This window comes from Psammomys obesus, unplaced genomic scaffold, assembly GCF_907164565.1.
Source record: "Psammomys obesus unplaced genomic scaffold, mPsaObe1.curated_primary_1811, whole genome shotgun sequence".
NCBI lineage: Eukaryota > Metazoa > Chordata > Mammalia > Rodentia > Muridae > Psammomys > Psammomys obesus.
Genome location: NW_026596039.1, coordinates 3,441,179 through 3,447,399, shown reverse-complemented (window position 1 = coordinate 3,447,399; position 6,221 = coordinate 3,441,179). Strand labels below are relative to the sequence as shown.

Sequence of the window (6,221 nt, the reverse complement as noted above, 5' to 3'; positions counted from 1 at the left end):
TGTATCTCAGTCCCAATCACCCCCCATAAAATAATAAAGAAACCAGAATAGAGTTGATCTAATAAGAGCAAAAAAGGCAAATTCAAAAGACAACTAAAAAATTAGTGCTACTTCTGAAAGAAGGAAAAAGAGAAATACATATTGAAAGGGCATTAATTGTTCAGGTGAATCAAAAGACACTTAGAGAAGCCATGAGGAAAAGACCACACCAGGCTCACGTGAAGGGTTTATCTGGCACTAAATGCTAGTCCTTAACCCAAAAGAAAATTAAATGCCACAAAAGATCAAAAATAGAGTAAAACACGATGCATGACCAATGACATAGCTGTAATTAGGCAGCATTTAATTTTAAAGGAATATTAGTGGGTGATTTTCTCTTCTTTTACACTTTTAGTATTGGCTGAACCCCTGAAAACATAGTCTAAAAAGTGAAGGGACATGAAAAGTTAGTGGGCAAAAAGAGAAAACAAGGATGGATGAATCAAGCTTCCAAACAGAGCCAGGATCCTGGAAACCCCAACTGCCCCACCTCTCCCATGTGGTGCCAAAATTCATCAAGTCCAAGATTTTGGTGAACCCATCCCTTGGTGTATGAGAGCCAAAAAGAATCCAGCTTTCATGAGGCTTCTAGGAGATAAGTCCACAACATTGGGCAAACTTCTGTCCATCATGATAAAGTCTCTCTGCCTTCTCCCTCTTCCCTAACCAATAACTGCCATAGTGAAAGCAGGTTTCCCCTTACTCTAGAGTTCTACTCTGATCTCAGGTGATTCGCATTGTGGGTGGAGTCACTGGGCTGCCAGACAAGGCTTTGACCTCAACACACCTGGAGTCAGTAGCCCAGCAAGAACTCTAATTGCTTGACAACCTTAATATAATCTCCTCCTAGATGATCCTCTGAGGACACCAACAAAGCATTGGATGCAGTCTGCCTTGCCTTCTTAATGCCAAGATTTGACTGTATTCCCAAACTGAGGGTATGGTCTTCCCCCTAGCCCATCCCCTGTGGGCCATCTGATCACTGCGATTCTAGCAAGCTACCAAGTGTTAGGTTGGTCTCGAGAGACCCAAGATGCCTTATAATCAAACTATGAGTGTTGTGATGTTTTGGAGACTGCAATGAAGAACTCACATTTTATCCTCTGAGCAGAAGAGTGGAATGATTTAACAATCCTTGAGAAATGCAGCTTTGGCCATGATGTGGCAAGTGAAGATGCCAGTGAAGACTGGAAAGTGAAGATATGCCAATTAGCAAGTCAGGAGGCTACTGAGTACAGAAGTCCACCCTAGGACCCACAAAGTGAAAATTAGGTAAAGTTAGTGATGATATAAACTGAGGAGGGGTATCAGTATAGCTAGACAGAATGGAAGGATTGCAGATACATTTCAATGGCACAGTTGGCTAACATACATGTAAGCGGCCATGGATACCCTTGTCTATTTCAGGAATATGACAATTGAAAGTACAATGCACAAAGAGGATTTTAGTAAGTCATAAATAGAAAGTTCACATTAATTTGAAACTAAGTAATAACTATGTAATTCCTCATATAGATACTGGATATTTTCAAAGGGGGGGGGAACTTTAGAGCCTAAGTAATACCCAGTTGTCTAGAGTAATTTAAAGGAAGTTAATTTTAACAATAATTTCTTGCTGCACCATAGTAATTCTTTACAATTAATTTACATTTACATTCTTTACATTGAGTCATCAGTACAACTGAAAGTTAATACACTCCCTCGATGCTGTGACATTTTGGGGTGGGGCAGGATCTCGGCTTATTTCAGTCAATGAAAAACTAAAGTTCAAAGCAAACTCAGTCTTGCTTAGGAGTGCATTGTAAAGAAATGAATCGTGATAGTCCATGCCTCATATGAGCCACTTGAAACTATAGAAAATTACATCATTATGTGTGTCAGTGTTCCAAAACAAGTGTGACAAAACAAATGAGAACAGAAAAAAAATCTTCAAAGTGCACCAGTTTATGAAGTCTCAGACAAAACTTGAATTTCCAGTACATAGTCCTGCAAATGAAGTTATTTCCTGTACACCACTGCTTTTGCAAACTGTTCTTCCTTTCATTTCACCTAGATTGGCTACGAGACCTAGAAAAGGATCGAGACAGCTTGTGATTTCTCTCATGAGGCAGAGACCTCTCTCTTCTTAGAAAAGTGACCTTCTCCTGCTCCGAGGGAAGCCTCTCCTTCTTGAAGATTGTGCCAAGGTGGAGGACTCCTCTGATGGCAATCAGCTCAAGGACGATGACCCCAAATGTAAGGTGGGCCATGATTTCGACTTCTTTTTTTAGGGTCCAACAGTTCTGCTCTTACACATCAGTCACACAGTGTTCTTCCATCTAGCTAGCCAACTGCATCAGCAGCATCCCGGGGAATCTTCAAATTCAAGGGAAGCAAAGCCAGGAAGGTTCTGAGCAACTCACATGCTTTGGCGTGGTCCGTAACAGCCAAGAGCCCATTCTAATTCAGTCTTGTTCTGATTGTCTTGAAGATCACCTACATAAACCTGACAGTCCAACAGACAGAATTATGATGCATTTTGGGATCCTGGGTTCAAGAAGATGAAACTCAAATGCTAATGCTCCCACAGGCCCACCAGCTCGCCTCTGGCTCTGCTTCCAGACATGCTCTCTCTTCCTCAAAATGGCTATGACTTTTTTTTTTTTTTTTTACTCAAAATAAGAACCAGTGCAATCAATGGTCTTTTGTTTGTTTTTCTTTTTTTGCCAATAAGAAATGGTTTTGTTTATTCTGCAGCATAAAAATCCACACCTCAGGATTTGATGAACTCTTGGAAAGCATTTTTTTTTTTCTGCATCCTTCTGGTTGTGAAAATATTGTCCCTACAACATGTTGTCAAAATGCTTGAAGAAGTGGTTGGTTGGTGAGAAAACTGTGAATGAGACCAAACTTCATTACTCAGTTGGGGCCACCGTGGACTTTTTAGCTCCCAAATCTCTTTGTAATCTTTTTTTTTTTTCTTTGCTTTTAAATGGACTAATTTTGGTATCTAACAATTGCATATGTGTATATAATATATTCTGAGTTCTCTCTCCCCCAGGCCCCCTTATATTTCCCTCCCATCCCTGTTAAGCTCCACTCCACTCCCTACCAGTCCTTTCCCCAGGTTTATGACTTAGGGTTAAAGTTTGTAGGGTGTCTGTGTGACCACCGGACTGAGGGTGTCACTGGAGCTTGAAGGGCGCATCAGAGGGTGCCCGGCTTAGAGCAATGACTTCCCTGCTCCTTGGATGTATTTGTAGCAAATAGCTCAGCCTCGTTAGATTTTTAGCAGGATTCTGACATAAAATTAAACCACATCTCAAAATGTTTTGACCGACTACCGAAGTTGGGTCTGAGAATCCCTTGAGTGCCTCTAATGAATTTATTTTACTTATTGATTTGGTTTGTTCATATACGTTTGCATGCACACACTTATGGAGGCCAGAGAGCAACTCTGGGGTGTCATTCATCCGGTGCCACCCACATTCTTTTAAGACAGGCTCTGTCACTGGCCTGGAACTCACCAAGTAGCTTGGGCCAGATGGCCACAAGTCTGGAGAAGTTGTCTGTCTTTGCCTTTCTAGATATTTTTCCAAGTCATTCAAATTATGTCTCTTATGATTTTTCTACCCCCTCCAAGAAAAACAAATAACGTTTGGCAGATAAGCTGAATATCTCAATTACGTGTTGCTTACTGGGAGTATTTTCCAATGCCATAACCCTCATACATCAGCACACACGGCATCATCTAGTGCTCTCCTTTGAATGTTCTGAGCAGCATGATAAGACACAGCCACGGTAGACACCATCTTCTGATGCAACAACGCAATTTCCCCTCCATCATTCATGCACAGAAAAATCGTCCCTACTCCCTGTAACTTCTGCCCAACCCGCACTTCTCTCAGAGACCCCACTTTTCATTTTAAGCCATAAGCTCTCCCCATTGGCTTTAACATGTGTTACACAAATTTATAAACTTTAAAAGATGAGTCAGGAAAGTCTCCTGGTTGCAAGCATGCCAGCATACCACCAAATAGGTGTACTTCGTGTGTTCTCTAAAGACAGCCCAATAAGGTCCATGGGCACTTCCTGGTGACCTGGAGCCCTAGGATTGGATCAAGTTCCCCAGATACATCATCAAGTGCGTCAACAGATGCATCATTGACCCTAATATAAAGCTGACCACATCATCAAATGAGATTACCAAAGAAGGCTGTAAAGGGAACAAATTATGTAGTTGCAGTGTGCATGGTATTTCTTGAAGCCTAGAGCGAGGGTTCTGGATCCATTTGGACAGAGATTCTGTATGCATTATCTTCTCTAGCAGAAAGCCACCATATTCTCAGTGCTCTCCATCCTGTGTGGTTCTTCCCAGTTCTAACACTCTGTTGTTCTGTCACCTTGGGCATGTTTCGAAGACATATGTAAGAAAGCCAGCATTAGCCTGACAACAAAATAGAACAGTGATTCTCACATTTCAGTTTGAGGCGGACGGAGCACACATAACACAAGCAGAAAAGTTTTCACTAGACAATGGATTTCATTGTCAATTTTTTCACTGAACAGCAGATGACAGTTTTTGGAGTTATACTAAAGTGACTTCAATAATCTTTCTAGTGTTAAGGATTACCAAGTATCCTGAGCTCAGATAAAGCAAACACAGTGGCAGGTGCGCTTTTCACTCATTTTCATACCTCAGAGATCGTCAAGAGCTAAGCTCGCTTGAGCTTTTGATCTTTTACTATATCTGCTTCAAGATGAAGTTAAAGTGCATTGTCGCCTGAATTCCAAAAGTGAGACTGAAGAGTTTCCAAAGTAACTCCAAATGTGGACTTGAAGTAGTCCTCTCTCATGAGTAAGAACCATAGCGACTAGGTTTGCTCCTTCAAAGGGTCCTTCAAGTCAGTGGGAAGACAAGGCCTTTTAGAAGGACTCAGTAGAGCAAAGAAATCTCTGATAGAAGCTCCTATATCATTGCCTCATTGGTCAAAATAACCAAAAGCTCTACAATAAGCCACACATATCTTCTAGATCATGTCTATGGTTTACCTAGGGGCAGCAAATACCAAGTCCCTTTAGCCCTGTCTACTTGCTATAATAGAGTTTTGATATTTTTGAGACATGTACCTAATATGTTGGCTTCTATTTCACATTCCTCTTGCAATTGTCCTTTTGCAGACAGTGATGGCCTTGCAGTGCCTTTTTGCATTCTTTCTTTACTGAATTTTCACATGATGATGATTTGACACATTCGAAACATGTTCCAAACAAACTGGGCAGGGATGGGGTAGAAGACTTTGGGGAGTGAGCATGCCTGTTCACTTGTGATGAAGGGAAATTCTGAACTCACAGTGGTAACCCCATCTATTGACTGCATCACACTGAATATTTTTTTCTCCATGACTCAGTTGACTCATCTGCAAAATGGGTATAACCAACACCTCCACAGGCCACTGCACCACATTAGTTGAGTTTATAAAGTATAATAAGTTTTTGCTGCAAATCTAAGCTTCAGTTTATACAAATACACAACTGGTCAGCTACAAATCTGAATATTGTAAGGTCTGAGGAGGCCTCAGGGGGTAAGAATGATTTCTGTGAAAGTGTGAGGACCAGAATTTTAATGCCCAGCACCCACATTTAATGTCATACATGACCTTGTAACCCCACTGCTGTGGAGAGGGAGACAGGAAGATCTTCAGGGCTTGCTGGCTGCCAGCCTAGCTCTAGGTTTGTGATTGACCCTGTCCTAAGGTAATGAAGTAGAGAATAATAGAACATCATACTTCCCTGTAGGCACTGAGCATACACACAAGAGCGTGCACAAACACACAGTAAAATCTGAGTATCATAGGACTAGGTGAAACTCTCTTGCATGATTGTGAAAATAAAATGCATTTACTATCTTTCAGAGTCGTGAAAATAAAAACACACTTCCAAAGAGGTGTGTTTGGTAACAGAGAAAACCACAGCTGTGCTTGCTAGCTGCTGGCTCTGACTTAATTTTAGAGTCATCGCACGGGGTTGTCACAGGAGCTTTGTGAAGGAGCCACTTTCACCTTGGTTGCTGGCCCACTGCATAGCTGAGTTAGCATTCAACTCTGCTCTCGCCTGATGATAAAAACCATGGCCTGGCCTCATTCCTCCTCCAAAGCAGCTAGTTCTTCAAGGAGCTCCTCTGCCCTTGCCATCTGGCCTCA

The 6,221-nt window shown here is 41.6% G+C and overlaps 1 pseudogene; it reads right to left on the bottom strand.

Moving 5' to 3' along the window:
* Nucleotides 1–359: 359 nt before the first annotated feature.
* Nucleotides 360–2,542, bottom strand: LOC129687566 (serine/arginine-rich splicing factor 3-like; annotated as a pseudogene).
* Nucleotides 2,543–6,221: the final 3,679 nt, after the last annotated feature.